This window comes from Apium graveolens, chromosome 7, assembly GCF_009905375.1.
Source record: "Apium graveolens cultivar Ventura chromosome 7, ASM990537v1, whole genome shotgun sequence".
NCBI lineage: Eukaryota > Viridiplantae > Streptophyta > Magnoliopsida > Apiales > Apiaceae > Apium > Apium graveolens.
Genome location: NC_133653.1, coordinates 2,945,852 through 2,962,737, shown reverse-complemented (window position 1 = coordinate 2,962,737; position 16,886 = coordinate 2,945,852). Strand labels below are relative to the sequence as shown.

Genomic DNA, 16,886 nt, shown 5'->3' with positions numbered 1-16,886 from the left:
AAAAATGTGATACTATTGGGAAAAAAAATTCACAAGCCGCGGATTACTTTGATATTGTAACATGTTGTCCAAAAGATTTTGAGAAAGCTAAATGTCAATTTTGTGGTGTGATAATTGCGTGCAATTCTTTCCAAAATGGTACATCCGCTATGATGAGTCACTTGAAATTAGTGTGTCCTAAATCGACGTTGCGTATGAATCTTGTTAAATTGCAAAAAATATTGTAATTAGGGAAATTATCGAAGGATGATAAATTTCACACGCTTAAGGATCATAATAATCAAGAGAGACTAAACCTTGATGTGTATAAAAGACAATCAACCTTTGAGGATTGTGGAGCATGACGGGTTTAAAGAATTGTTGAATGAAGCGAAGTCGAGGTTTAAGATGCCAAGTAGATGGACGGTCGTAAGAGATTGTCTAAAGATATATGGCGAGGAGTTGGTGAAATTGAAAAAGTTTGGTTTCCGAGATTCTGCTTCTTTTCTCTATAATGTTATTTCTGTAAAGTGTATCATGTTACAGCCTTTGTTCTAAAAATCACCGATTTTATCGATTAATCACCCGATTAATCATTTCAATATGCTCCGCCGATTCAATTTTATAATCGATTAATCACTGCACTTTTTTCTTAAATTTATATATTTAGTTTAATAAATTAATTATTTTTATATTTTATTAAATATATTCGATTAATGCTCCGATTAATTAATCCGATTAATCACCGATTATCTGATTAATCACTAAAGGATTGCTATACCGAATAATGCCGATTCCCGCTTTTTAGAATAATGGTTACAGCGGAGCTCAAAGTTGTTGGAACTTTGATGGAAAAGCTGAACATTAATAACTAAAACGTAATGCACAAGGCAACTTGTTCCCTGCCCATAAGGTAATATACTAAATTTGTTGAATATGTGTCACTATTCTTGTATGTGTTGCTAAGCATTGCTGGCTATCTTTGGCTCAAGTGATTCTCGTATTTTTGCAATGTACGTAATTTTCGAAAAAAATTGATATAAAACTTGTAATTAATTATAAATTATATTTTATCGTAAATTATTATTTTGGACTTGTGATTTTAAATTAAGAGATAAATGATATTGCGTTGCGTTGCGATTTATCGGAATAAGTTACCGAGTATAAATAACTATCAAGTTTGTCTGTATTTTTTTTAGAAAATCAAAAACCAAACAGATAAACATTCCTTCTTCCTTATCTGATAAACCTTAGAACATATTTCAAAGAACCTTAATTTCTAATCGATTCATCCATCCGTTTGTGTTGATCCTGGCACTGTGATAAAGCACGGATTGAGATGAATAATTCGACACCGGAATCACGATTTAAGGTCGGGTATTCTATTTTGACTCGTTCGTCAGAATCGACAAAGATCCGGACTATGTTATTGATTCATTGTTTGATGTTTATAAGGATAAATTATGATTCCTGGTGTTAATTAGAATCGATTTGCATAATTGTTGTTGTTAATTGATAGTTAAATGGAATCAGGAGTAAATTTGAACAATTTCATTTGTAGTTTTCGAATTTGTGAATTGTTTGATGTTGATTCGATGTTTATAAGAGTATAGGTTGATTGTACTGATTACTAACTTTAATTTAAGGTATTATTGTTTGAGTTTGGTATTGAATCGGGAAAAAACACGACTCGCCGGAAAAGCTCGGTATTTGACCGGCTTTAATGGTGATTGTCGCCGGCTGTGGTGTATACGGCGTCATGTATGACTAGTTCAGGGTTTATTGGAAGTGTGGGTAGGCGTATAATGAATTAGCACGGTAAAGCGGAGGTAATGAATCAGTTGGAGGCCAATCGGGGTTTGCCGGAAGTCGAAGAACTCGTCGGGTTCTACAAAAATTCCAGCTTGTTCTTAGGGTTCTTGGTGACCCGATTTTTCTTTTTTGACCCGATAGGTCTGATGTTTGACCCGGTTTCAATTTCCTTTTAGCCAAATACAATTTCTAAAAGCTGTTAGTGCAGGTTTTGTTTTTAAAAAATAAGTCAAAATTCATTTCATATTCATAGAAATCATTTTAAATTCTAATTTTAATTTAGTTAATTATTTAATAATTAATTGAATTGTTTTTTTATTTCCAAAATTATTTATAATTTATTTTAGTTAATTATTTATAGATTTAATTAATTGATTAATTCTTTTAATCAATTAGTTTTATTTATAAATAGTTAAATAAAATATAATAATTTATAATTAATTCAAAATAATTTCTAAAAATTATTTTGAGCTTTTAAAGATTATATTTGACTGTTTAAAAATCAACTAATATTATTAATAATTGATTTATTCTTATTTTATTCGTAATAAATAGATCGTTCGTCCGATTAATACGAAATGAACGCGTCTAGACTCAGAAAAATATTCTTCTTTTATGAAAAATACTTTCGAGACCCAAATTATTTTGTTTCAAAAGGTCGTTTGTTTTGCGAATCATTCCGAGTCGTTTATTGATCGGTAAATAATATTTTTGACCAGATTTCAATTTTAAACGTATCGAGTCTAATCTTTTAACGAAATGAGTCATATGTGATATGAATTATGGGATACGTGAGTTATGTGTTTACGTGCTATGTGAATTACGTGTGTATATGGGTCAAGATTCTTGTGTTTAACTGTTTTATTTATGTGTGGGCTATCGTATGGGTTGACGATAGGGTTTTGACGTGTAATTCGTCGAGTAATTATCATTTAGACGATTAAAGTGTATTTTTTAATTATGGATGCGAATCGTTAGAGTTGATCGGGACCAGAAATTGGAAAGAATGAAATGGAATGATATTGGATATCCGGCTTCTAACAATCGCAAGACCAGCATATCAGTGGATTGTTGGAATGAAAGACGATGATGTCTTGAGATGCCAGACTGGGATAATTGCGTTGCTGCGAGTGTGACTAACTACTAAAAAATCAAAGGCAGGTTCTCTATACTATTCTAATTCCAGGATATTTCAATATTTTACATATCAAACTGCTTATAATTATGCAAGTATTTCTCCGATTTTCTACTTTCAGAATAGTTAAATATTTTATTTATTAAAATGGTTATCTCTGATCGATATTGTGAAAATAAAATATACTGTTATTTTGATACAATTTATCATTGTGATACTGGTTAAAAAATACTTCTAGTAATTATTCTGCTAGAATCCATTATTGTTACTAAACAGTGATTCCTTGGTTGTTTGTTGGACAGTGAGATGCACTGTTTGATTATTAAAGTTAATTTTATGGTTATTCCTGATAAACAGGAATAGTAGTTATTGTTGTATAAGAATTTCATTATACTAAATTCTTATATTATAGATTGGATGGTTGCGTAGGAGGCCGTGGCGTCGGTCCAGCGTGTTAATATATTACGACATACTGTAATATATTGGGTACCCCTATTTTTGGATGATTAGATGTCAAGGTATGATCTGAGTGGAGTGGAGACAAGTCAAGAATCTCAAGACCTCATTTGTGGCCCTAAATTCACAAGTTCAACAACATATCATTAATTCCAATGATACAAGACTGAAGCTGGATCAAACGCACTCTAGCAGATACACTCCTTCAGCCTTGCTCATGGATGAAATTAAGAAGGCCGTGCAGGACACTTTTGGGGTTTCTACTTCCTCCACATCTCAATCCCCATCAACAATGCAAGTTCAAGAGCTTCAACAACAAGCCTCTTCTCTCCAATCATCCAATGACTCACTAAGTGCACAAGTACAAGCTCTTACATCTTCAGTGCAGATTCAACAGACAGATATCAAAACCTTGGTGGACTTTCATAACCATCTCCAAATGCAAAACTCTGTTACTTTGGGAGCCATTATGGGGAAGCTCAACATTCTTTTGCCCTCACTACCTGAAGATGTAAGGCCAAAATTACCAACTCCCCTACTCATGTCTGTCACCAAGACTAAGGGGGAGATTGAAGCTAGGATTCAACAGTCCAAGGATGCTAATAAATCTAAATCTAAAGAGCCTATCACGTCGGTTCAACTTGGTCAAACTTCTTCAAAAACTCAACTATTTCAAGATGTGGGAAAAGAAAGACTCATCAAGGCTGCAGAAAGACCAAATCAAGATCAAGAATTCAGTGAACTTCTTGCAGTCCTGGGGATGTCTCTTCAAAATAACTTCGTCACATACAAAAGAGCATTGGCCAATACTATCAACTCCATTAGGGCAGTAGTTGTAAATGTTGATAACTATCTACAGAAGAGGATTGTTGTCAACATAAATCATGGTGGTGTGGATAGATGCCTTCAAGTATCTCTGTCAAATCTCAGAACACTAAGGGCACATGAGCTAGATGTTGTGATTGACAAAGTACATATGGTCATCATAGAGGACACTCAGCTTCTTCATGAGCTTAAATATGCACAGATAACAGTTTTTATGAAGCCTAATGATATCCAAGCAAGGGATGTCCTACATCTGCTCACAGACCGAGAAAAATAAATTCTTCAATGTTCCAAAGAATTGTGTGAGAGGGAACATGAGGCTGATCATGACTCTTCAATCTGATTTGAAATATAAAAAGAAAAAGAAAATTGAAGATGAAGAAATGATCAGGATTCTTGATAGATATCTTGTAAATGGTGACACCATATTGTCATCCACTCAATACAACTTAAAAGATGACAACAATGATAATGAGTAGAATGATGATAAACAAAAACCTTATGGCTCAAATCCAAGTCAATCTTCAAGAGCAACTGGCAGCAAGGATAAAAATAAGGATGAGAAGAAGGATGATGACAAGAAGAGAGGAGATGAAAGGAGGAAAAAGAATGAAGACAATCCAGGACCACACCAACAAACCCTACAAATTCAAATGACACAATCTCAACCTACCAAATCTCTTAGCTCAAACATTCAACCATCTTTCACCTCAAAGCCAAAATTTATATACAAGCCAACTGCAAATTCACTTCTCAAAATCCCAATCACTACCACTCAAACCAGCTTGAAGAAAATCACAAACCTATCTTCATATAAACCTCCAATCAAGACACACTTTAAATCTGTTGGGAGAAAAGCAAAGCAACTACCAGTTACTGAAAGATCACTATGGAATTGCTATGATCAAACTGACTTTCTGCCACTAAATTGATGCCTCACAGATGAAGAATATTTTCAACAGCTAGCTGAAGAAATAGTCAGATTCTGGGTTGTATCATATATAGTAGTCGGAATTTATTATGATGATGGTTCTTTCACTCTACTAGGCAGCAATCTAATGGACATACTTTCAACCACAGAATTCAAAAGAGTGATCAGTTTGATGAAGGATAAGGATACAATCACAAGGTTTTGGAAAGTTGTATACTGTGTATGGGTGAAGGAAAGAGATGATAAAATTGCAAGGGCAAAAGATGAAAAGGAAGAAAGAGACAGGAAGTTTGAATCAACAATTGAAGAACCTTTGCAACTGTTGCACATGGATTTATTTGGACCAGTCAATTTATTGTCTATCTCAAGGAAAAGATATTGCCTAGTAATTGTGGATGATTTCTCAAAGTTCTCTTGGATATATTTTCTGAAATTCAAAGATGAGGCTAGTGAAATCATCATCAATCACATAAAGCAAGCTAACAATCATCCTAACTTCAAAGTTAGAAGAATCAGGAGTGACAATGGAACTGAGTTCAAGAATTCTGTGATGAGATCATTTTGTGAAGAGAATGGGATCATGCATGAGTTCTCTGCAGCTAGAACTCCACAACAAAATTGAGTGGTAGAAAGGATGAACATATCTCTTATTGAAGCTGCAAGGACAATGATGGAAGAATCAAAGTTGCCAACATATTTTTAGGCCGAAGCTGTGAATACTGCATGCTACACTCAAAACATCTCTTTGATCAATCAAGCAAAGCGCATGACACCCTACCAATTGTTCAAGAATAGGAAACCAACTCTAATTTCTTACACGTCTTTGGATGCAAATGCTATATCTTAAAAAATCAAACTGATCAACATGGAAATTTTGATGCCAAGGCAGATGAAGGAATCTTTGTTGGATATGTTGTTGGAAAGGCATTTAGATTCTACAATCTAAGAACCAACATAGTAATGGAATCTGTACATGTTGTGTTTGATGATAAAAAGATTGAAGGAATGCAAGATGAAGATTTCCATGAGAGTCTCAAATTTGATAATGTTGAAATGGTTAGTGATGACAATGATGATGAAAGTGATCAAGAAACAGTGACTAAGAATAATGTGGAAATATCTACTACTAATGAAGCACAGAACTCAACATTTGTTGAGTTGCAAAATGCTTCATCCGTCGGTACACAATCAGCTTCATCCGTCGAGATACAAAGTGCATCATCCGTCAGAATAATGAGAGAAGCTGGGAGTCAAGTCAGATCACTTACAGAAAGAACTCCATCTTTAAGTCAAAGATCCATAAACTCAGGGGGAGTTTCTTTTAATCAAAATTCAGTCACACAAAATTCAGTCACACATCAAGACAACAATGAGACCTCTTCATCAAGAGGTAATCTACCACAACAGAGAAAATGGACAAGAGATCACCCTTATGAGCTCATTATTGGTGATGCATCTTCTAGAGTTCAGACAAGGAAAGCAACTCAAGAAGAATGTCTGTATAACAGCTTCCTATCAAAGGAGGAACCAAAGAAGGTAGAAGAAGCTCTGTTGCATCCTGATTGGGTTTTAGCTGTGCAGGAAGAGCTAAACCAATTTGAAAGAAATAATGTATGGAAGCTGGTACCCAAGCCTAAAGAGAAGAATTCAATAGACACCAAGCGGGTATTCAGAAACAAGATGGATGAAAATGGCATAGTCATCAGGAACAAAGCTAGATTGGTTTCTGAGGGCTACTGTCAACAAGAAAGAATAGATTTTGATGAAACTTTTGCTCCTGTTGCAAGACTTGAAGCCATCAGAATTTTCCTAGCCTATGCAACCCATTCCAATTTCAAAGTCTATCAAATGGATGTCAAAAGTGCCTTCTTAATGGAGATTTGGAGGAGAAAGTCTATGTAAGTCAGCCTCCTGGTTTTGAGGATCCAAATTTTCATGAACATGTATACTATCTTCTGAAAGCACTTTATGGATTGAAGCAAGCACCTAGGGCCTGGTATGACACTTTGTCAAAATTTCTCTTAAAGAATCACTTCACTAGAGGTACTGTTGATAAAACTTTATTCTTTAGAAATGTAATGGTTCTAGCATACTTGTTCAAATTTATGTAGATGATATTATATTTGGCTCTACAGATGAAAAACTTTGCAAAAAGTTTGTCAAATTAATGCAAAGTATGAAATGAGTAAGTGTGAAGCATTCAATCCTATATTACTTTATAATTAAACTATAATGTAATAGTGTTCATCTTAATTAGAAATCTAACAAGTTTTCGCGACTGTATGAAACTCGAATGTGTAAATTGTTGTGCACTGGAATAACAATATGCATGCAAAGCTCCGTTCTTTCCCTAAGATGGCTATCATGGCTTCAAAGAAATTGTTTATCCTACAGCCACATAATTGGGCTTTAAGGAGAGACAACGACATGATGTTGTATTTTGATAGGTAAAGTTTCTTCATACTATCATAATCTGCTATGTGTTTTTTCATTACATCGGTGTTGATAATCATGAGCACCAGGGACTACGAGGAGGCAGTTCAGGAACTTAGCATCTGCATGGCATTTGCCCCGGAGGAAGAAGCAGAAGTTCTTGAACCTTCTGTAGAGAAAATGCATAGTTATTATAGAGAAAAGCACTAGAAGATATAGTCAGCTGCTAAATTCTTGCACACCGGAAATTCGTAAAATGATTCGGGGATATAATTTAAGGCAGATTCTTCATGTGGATGATCTCCAAGAACTTTTCTTGCTAGAGTATTGTTAGGGCGAAATCACGCACTAATATTCACGCAAGTATACGCGTTCGCAAGTAATATAGAATACTTTCTAGTTCGTTCCCTCAGAGACTCAGACTAAGTTATTGTCTAATTTAACTCACTCACCAATGTATAATTACTTCTCAATGTTAAGATAATAACACTTAAAATTGTTGATTAAATATTAACTATAATTAACTACTTAATTAACCACTTAACTAACACTGTAATTTATCAATAATAAAATACTCATGAGATCACAACTTCATTATTACTTCCTTCTATAGCCATAGTTATTACCTTTAGCATGTGGCAGTGATGATATTAATCGAATAACACAAAACTGATAAAAGCCAACTTTCATTGTACTAATACCATTCTACCAAACATCCACAATTAAGATAGACATTGAATAGTCATCAATTATGTTGAGTTCCTATATGTCTACAGAAATTGACAACACAACGATTTAAGCACAAGTTATTCCTTTTGATTACATAGGGCAAATAAAACTGTTAGAGTTACCCACTAATCATGCACAACGTACATGAACCTATGCTAGCATGGCAAGTTCTAAATCTCAAGATCCACTGTCGCTTCACAAGAGATTAACACCCTATCTTATATGTTCGCGACGCACATAAGACGAATACGCACAACCAATACTAGATATCATGCAATCATCACACACTAAAGTATTAAACAATTAACTAAAGAATTCCATAATAAATCCGTTGCAACCCCACGATCACGATTAGCCCATAATAGAACTTATCGCCATCATGGGTTCATATGAAATCATGATAAACGAACACAAGAAAATAACAACTAAACTAATTATATTAAAATAGAGTACGTCACAAGAGTAAATAAGTCAAAGCAAGAAAACTAGCATCCAACGTTACAACGAAACAAGAATCACGTCTCAACGAATGCAGTTAGACACTAAAGATCAAGAAACTCATGCAAACGGACATACCGCCAGAAACGTGGTGTGTGCAAATGCTTAACAGATATGCTTCGGAACTAGACCAATTACTATGACTAGACTTTCCTCAAGGCAATCCTATGATTATACAAAGAATAAAAATTCTAGGCACAAAGTGATATACAACTACTACAAGAACTTTAGAGCTTACTACGGAATCGTGCTTTTTATTTACAACGCAAATGCTTATTTGACCGTGCAGTGAGTGAGGTCCACAAAATACTTATACAATGGTATCCATGTAACGAGCGTTAGGTTAGCGGATCCCAGACTCTAAAAGCCTTAGGTCACTAGGCACAAAGTCCCCTAAGAACTTAATAACTCGAATACCAAAGAGCCCACTCTTGATCAATTACGCAAATTTTTTTTTTTTTTTTTTTTAACTCTGAGCAAGTGCGTTTCGCTCCATCTTGCTCAACCCTAGACTACTCGCATAACATGCGAGCCGGCTACTAGCCATTTGACGCCTAGCCACAACTAGCAACAAATTCCATTTTTACTCCATTTTTTTTCTTTTTCATGCCTTTACCACTAAGAACCTATTATCAAATTCTAAGCATAATAAATAGATTATCCTCGAAAATAATCAGATCATAACAACAATCTAGTCCTTCAGCATTCTCTAAGACTTAGTGATAATACAAGTGCTTCTAGCATGCATATCAACCTACACAACTTAATATCACTTTAATGCTATCACTACACTCGCATCAATATCACAATTCAGTCGATAAATCATTGCAAAAGGGATCATGGTATATATATGAGCTATATGATATGACAACAAATAAAGCTATATAAAAAAAAACTATATGGCAAAAATTATGCAACTATATGAACTAACTATCATGAATATGCAACTATATGACACACACAAAATATTCCTTAACTACCACCCCCAAACTTAAAATCTTCACTGTCCCCAGTGAAGGTAGTAGAAAGGAACACAGGATATACCTACTCGGAGTCATCATCATCATCACCCTCAGTGGGTGGAGTATCAGGCGGCGAGTATGCAGAGTCCTCACCAAAAACTGGCCACTGGATATCAGCTCCAAGGCCTCGAAAAGCAGTCCCTAACGCAAGGGTGAGCTCCTGAGCAAACCTGCTCTGCGTCTCATACATGGCATCCATCCGCCGTGAAAGCCTCCTATATTGGGCATCACCCATCCCAGCACCCTCCTGAGCTCTCGAAGAACTAGCCTCACCACGCCCTGGCCTGGCCATAGTAGCACCTCGTGCTGGACGCCCTCCTGGAAGACGATAACCCAGCCCATGCTCCTCAGGCTCACCACCGGTCCACTCCTGCATCCCATTCAGAGTGCATGAATCTATAGGAGCTGCTGGCAACTGCAACTGCTCATGAGCCGGCCAGTTCACTCCTACTGCACGGCATAGCTTTGTAACCGTGGATGCATAAGGGATGTTCATATGCTTTGCTCCCCTCAAAAACTTCAGAATTCCTTGGTAGATAAACTCACCAAGGTCCACATAGTATTCCTCATTCAGAATTCCCCACAACAACTGTGCTCTCTCAACTGTGACCTCGTGTGCATGTGAAGAAGGCAAAATATTAGCACATATAAATGCGTTCCATGCACGGGCATACCTGTTCATGGCGATCGCCGGAAAGTGACGATACTCATTATTGGCTGGACTGCGGTTCCAAACTGTGCCCGGTCGACAGAGAGTCGCACAAATCAAATCCAAGTCAAAATCCTCAGCAGTCTTTTCATTCCAGTTCTCCTCCTCGGGCTTCCTCTCTCGCTGTCCAATCACTCGGCGAATCGCCGCAGGATGATAATCAACCGTCAGCCCCCGAACTACAGAAAACCCATTCTTTTCAGCCTTCGCGTTCGCGTAGAACTCGCGAACAACACTCATCGGTACTGCTTCGGGTGACTCACAAAAAGCTATCCACCCCTTCTCTGCAATCATGGGCAACAACTCACCATCCCTCCCTGATGGTAAAAACCCCCTCTCCTTCAGAATCGGCTTCCCCAACAGCCTAGTGTACTCCTCCTCCGCGGCTCTGTCAGTTAACCGAGGCCTTGCAGCAGTACCCCTTGATGAATCAGCAGTAGGAACTGTGTTGCTGCTGTCATTAGTGCGTGCTCTCTTGGGTGCCATTGATTTATGAATAAAAGTGTGTAAGAACTGATTTTTGATGTTTATGAGAGGGTTTAAGTGTAGGAAGTTGTGGGAGATATGTAGGATATGTGTATGTATATATAGGGTGTGGAGTAGGTTAAATTAGATTAGGAGTGGGGTTGAGGGATAAAATCATGGGGTAATGGGAAAAGAATTCGTGGGTTTATGGGCTGTAATGGGTTTTTGTGTTTTGTTTTTTTTTTTTTTTTCTGAACTGTAAAAAAATTTCTGGAACTCGACCCATGCGCGGCCGCTCAGCATTTCTGCGCGGGCGCGCAGAGGGTCTCTGGAATTTTTTTTTTTCAGCCCATGTTTTCTGATTTTTTTGTGTTTTTGGATAGGTTATTAACTTCTAAGGGTTCCTGTAACAACAATTCATGGGTTGCCTCCCACGCAGCGCTTCTTTTTCGTCATTAGCTTGACGTTCCGTTCCTTTCTCACGTAGTCAACAAAATGGCACTAACCACCTCTCGGTTTGCCATGTCCCCATAGTAGTGCTTCAACCGCTGACCGTTAACCTTGAATGCTTGGTCCGAATCATTCTCAAAAATTTCCACCGCTCCATGTGGAAACACAGTTTTGACAATAAAAGGTCCAAACCACCTTGATTTCAACTTCCCAGGAAAAAGTCGGAGCCGAGAGTTGAATAACAGAACTTGTTGCCCTGGCACAAACAACTTAGGATGTAGCTTCCTATCGTGCCACCTTTTCACCTTTTCCTTATACATTTTGTTATTCTCGTACGCTTGAAGTCGAAATTCATCAAGTTCATTAAGCTGAAGCATTCTTTTCTTACCAGCTGCATCTAAATCCAGGTTCAATTTCTTCAATGCCCAGTAGGCCTTATGCTCAAGCTCCGCCGGTAGATGACATCCCTTACCGTACACCAACTGAAACGGTGACATCCCAAGTGGAGTTTTGTATGCTGTTCTGTAAGCCCAAACAGCTTCATCGAGCTTTAAAGACCAATCCTTCCTTGATGGACAAACAACCTTCTCTAGAATGTGCTTTATCTCTCTGTTAGACACTTCCGCTTGACCATTTATTTGCGGATGATAGGCAGTAGCTACTCGATGATTCACATTATAACGCTGCATCATAGAAGTGAACTTACGGTTGCAAAAATGCGATCCTTCATCACTTATGATTACCCGAGGTGTTCCAAACCTTGTGAAAATTTGCTTATGAAGAAAATTTAGCACTGCCTTTGCATCATTTGTTGGTAAAGCTTTAACTTCGACCCATTTTGAGACATAATCGACTGCCAGCAAAATGTACTGATTATTGCAAGACGAGATAAAAGGCCCCATGAAATCGATTCCCCATACATCAAAGACCTCGACTTCAAGCATCACATTTAATGGCATCTCATCCTTCCTTGACAAATTTCCCACTCTTTGGCAACGATCACACCTTAAAACAAACTGATGAGCATCCTTGAACAAGGTGGGCCAGAATAAACTTGCTTGCAGAATACGAGCTGCCGTTTTCTCACCTCCATAGTGTCCACCATAAACTGTGGAATGGCAGTCTCGTAATATCCCCTCCGTCTCACAGAACGGGATACATCTCCTGATGATCTGGTCAGCTCCCTGTCTAAACAAATATGGTTCATCCCACATATACCACTTCACCTCATGCAGAAACTTCTTCTTTTGCGCGGATGTCAAATTGGGAGGCATTATATTGCTGACAAGATAGTTTACAATATCTGCAAACCATGGTTCTTCCTCCTGAATTGCAAACAACTGCTCATCCGGAAAAGATTCATTGATTAACATCCTATCTTGTGAAGTAGAATCGGGATTCTCCAACCTAGAGAGATGGTCAGCTACTTGATTCTCGGTACCTTTTCTATCTTTGATCTCTAACTCAAATTCCTGAAGTAAAAGCACCCAACGAATGAGTCTCGGCTTCGAATCCTTCTTAGAAACCAGATAGCGAATAACTGCATGATCAGTGAATACTGTCACTTTCGTACCAAGCAGATAAGATCGAAATTTCTCAAAGCCAAAGACTATAGCCAAAAGCTCCTTCTCAGTAGTGGTGTAGTTCAATTGGGCCCCATTTAAAGTCTTACTCGCATAGTAGACCACATGGAAGAGATTTTTCTTGCGTTGTCCCAGAACTGCACCTACCGTATAGTCACTCGCATCACACATCATCTCAAACGGTTCTGTCCAATCTGGTGCTGTAATAACTGGTGCCGTGATCAAACTCTCCTTGAGAGTCTCGAATGCTGCCAAACATTCATCATCAAATTTGAAAGGCACATCTTTCTCAAGTAAATTGCACAACGGCTTAGATATCTTTGAAAAGTCCTTGATGAATCGCCGATAAAAACCCGCATGACCGAGAAAACTACGGATTCCTTTCACTGAATTAGGTGGGGGAAGATTTTCAATGACTCCCACCTTGGCCTTGTCCACCTCCAGACCTTTGCTAGAGACCTTATGCCCAAGGATAATGCCTTCACGCACCATAAAATGACATTTCTCCCAATTAAGCACCAAATTAGTTTCCACGCATCTTTTGAGTACGGCGCGCAGATTATTCAAGCATTCATCATATGAGTGTCCAAAGACGGAGAAGTCATCCATGAACACTTCGACGTTATTTCCAATCATGTCAGAGAATATAGCCATCATACATCTCTGAAAGGTGGCCGGGGCGCCACATAACCCAAACGAAACTCTACGAAAAGCAAATGTGCCAAATGGACAAGTGAAGGTAGTCTTTTCCTGATCCTCTGGTGCAATACAAATCTGATTATACCCGGAATACCCATCCAGAAGACAAAAATACTCATGTCCCGCCAATCTGTCCAGCATTTGATCAATGAATGGGAGAGGGAAGTGATCCTTTCTTGTGGCTTTGTTCAATTTTCTATAATCCATGCATACTCTCCATCCTGTAAATGTTCGAGTAGGGATGAGCTCAGTGATACCTCCCTTCTTAGGAACACATTGTACAGGGCTCACCCACGAGCTGTCAGAAATAGGATAAATGATGCCTGCATCTAGCCATTTCAGAATTTCTTTCTTCACCACCTCCTTCATGATTGGGTTCAGTCTTCGCTGCTGTTCCACAGTTGGCTTACTACCTTCCTCTAACAGAATTTTATGCATACAATATGAGGGACTTATCCCCTTGATGTCTGCTATAGTCCATCCTATAGCCGATTTGAATTCTCTCAAAATCCTTAAGAGCTTGTCTTCCTCACTACCTGAAAGGTCAGCTGAAATAATAACAGGTAACGTAGATGAATCACCTAAAAAGGCATACCTCAAGTGTTCAGGTAATGGTTTAAGCTCTAAGGTAGGCGCTTCCTCTATTGATGGTTTGAGCTTCCCTTCAGCGTTCTTGAGGTCAGAAGTATCAAGAGATTCAAATGGTATATCTAGCTTTCGCTTCCAGGGAGAAGCGTTCAGATTTTGTAATTGCTCGTTGCTATCTTCATCATCACTGTCAAATTCCCCCACTAAGGCCTTTTCCAATGCATCAGACATTAGCATGTGATCGAGTTCCGAAGTAACCGCAGAATCAATCACATCCACTTTTAAGCACTCTTCATCTTCTGTAGGGAATTTCATTGCCTTGAATATGTTGAAGTCACATCCTGATCTTGAACCCGCATAGTAAGTTCTCCTTTTTGCACATCTATCAAGGTACGGCCAGTTGCCAAGAAAGGCCTCCCCAAGATTATGGGAATCTTTTTATCTTCCTCAAAATCCAGAATAACAAAATCAGCAGGAAAGAAGAGCTTATCCACCTTGACGAGCACATCCTCAACTATGCCCCTTGGGTAAGTAATGGAACGGTCCGCCAATTGTAGCGACATGTATGTGGGTTTTGGATCAGGTAGATCCAGCTTTTTAAAGATCGACAACGGCATCAGATTAATGCTTGCTCCCAAATCACAAAGGCACTTGTCAAAAGTTAGATTGCCAATGGTGCAAGGAATGGTGAAGCTTCCTGGATCTTTCAGTTTTGGTGGTAACTTTTGTTGCAGAACCGCGCTGCATTCTTCCGTGAGAGCAACGGTTTCAAGGTCATCCAGTTTCACCTTCCTTGAAAGAATAGTCTTCATAAACTTCGCATAACTAGGCATTTGTTCCAGAGCCTCAGCGAAAGGTATATTGATGTGAAGTTTCTTGAACACCTCCAGAAACTTCCCGAACTGTTTATCCAGCTTTTGTTGCTGCAATCTCTTAGGAAAAGGTGGTGGAGGATAGAGCTGTTTCTCCCCTGTATTAGCCTCAGGCAGAGTGTGTTCAACAGTAGTCTTCCTTGGTTCCGCCGCTTTCTCCCTTTGCTTAGATTCTTCATCTCGAACTTCAGCTTCGACTTCTTTTGCCTTTTCAGCATCAGCTACTTTTCCAGACCTTAAGGTAATAGCCTTGACTTGCTCTTTAGCTTCCTTCCTGCCTGGTACTTCCGTGTCACTGGGAAGAGTGCCAGGTTGACGATTGAGCACTGCATTGGCTAATTGACCGATTTGATTTTCCAAGGTCTTGATAGAAACCGCCTGACTCTTGCACAACAAGCTTAAGTTCCTCAAAATCAGCACTAGTAGGTGCAGTTGCACTTCCCTGTTGAGGATATGATTGTCTTGTAGCATACTGCTGTGGTTGCTGGAATCCAGGTGGGTTAAACTGTTTACTCACTCCTTGCTGATATGGTGGCTGAATAGCATTCTGATTATTTCCCCGGCTGAAATTTGGATGATTTCTGTTGTTAGGATGATAGGTTGCTGGCACAGGCTGCTGTTGTCGCTGATAATTATTCACATACTGAACAGATTTGTTGACAAGAGAACACTGATCCGTAGCATGAGAACCTGCACAAAGCTCACAAACCATAGCTATTTGATTAACTCCATACGTAGCCAAAGAATCAACCTTCATTGATAGCGCTTGGAGCTGGGCTGCAATAGCGGTGGCTGCATCAACTTCCAGAATACCTGCTACCTTGCCTGATGTCATCCTCTGAGTTGGGTTTTGATGCTCATTTGCAGCCATCGTCTCAATAAGATTGTACGCCTCAGTATAGCTTTTAGCCCATAAGGCGCCTCCAGCTGCTGCATCGAGCATGGGCCGAGATTGAGCCCCCAAACCATTATAAAAACCAGTGATTACCATCCAATCCGGCATTCCATGATGTGGACATTTTCTCAACATTTCCTTGTAGCGTTCCCAAGCCTCGCACATAGATTCTGTAGGTTGCTGCGCAAACTGAGTGAGAGCACTCCTCATAGCAGCAGTCTTTGCCATTGGATAAAACTTCACCAGAAACTTTTGCGCAAGATCTTGCCACGTAGTGATTGACCCAGCTGGTTCAGAATGTAACCAGTCTTTAGCCTTATCCCTCAGTGAGAATGGGAAAAGCCTCAACTTGATAGCCTCATCAGTCACGCCATTATACTTAAAAGTGCTGCAGATCTCGACAAAATTCCTTATGTGCATGTTGGGGTCTTCAGTTGCCGCTCCTCCAAAAGAAACAGAATTCTGCACCATCTGAATAGTGCCCGGCTTGATTTCAAAGGTGTTAGCTTGAATAGCCGGATGAAGGATGCTTGACTGAATGTCATCAATTTTAGGCCGAGAAAAATCCATAAGAGCTGGATCAGCTTGAACAATATGATCTCCCATGTTTACTGGTTCTTTCTGCTCAGTTCCTGAATCCGAATCCTCAAAATCTAACTTCTCCGGTGTATCAAGAACTTCGTCTTTCTCCTCAGCTGTATCTAAGGTCCTCTTGCGAGCACGAGAACGAGTTTGCATAAACGCACTAAAGTACCTGAAACACAACCGAAAAGAGTAATTAACTACTACGTCCTAATCACTGAGT

The 16,886-nt window shown here is 38.7% G+C and overlaps 1 non-coding gene across 1 annotated transcript; it reads left to right on the top strand.

Moving 5' to 3' along the window:
• The first annotated feature begins 16,187 nt into the window (after positions 1-16,187).
• LOC141675651 (small nucleolar RNA R71) lies at positions 16,188-16,294 on the top strand. The gene has a single exon (XR_012556293.1). It is a non-coding gene; the product is annotated as a small nucleolar RNA R71 (small nucleolar RNA).
• The last annotated feature ends 592 nt before the right edge of the window (positions 16,295-16,886 follow it).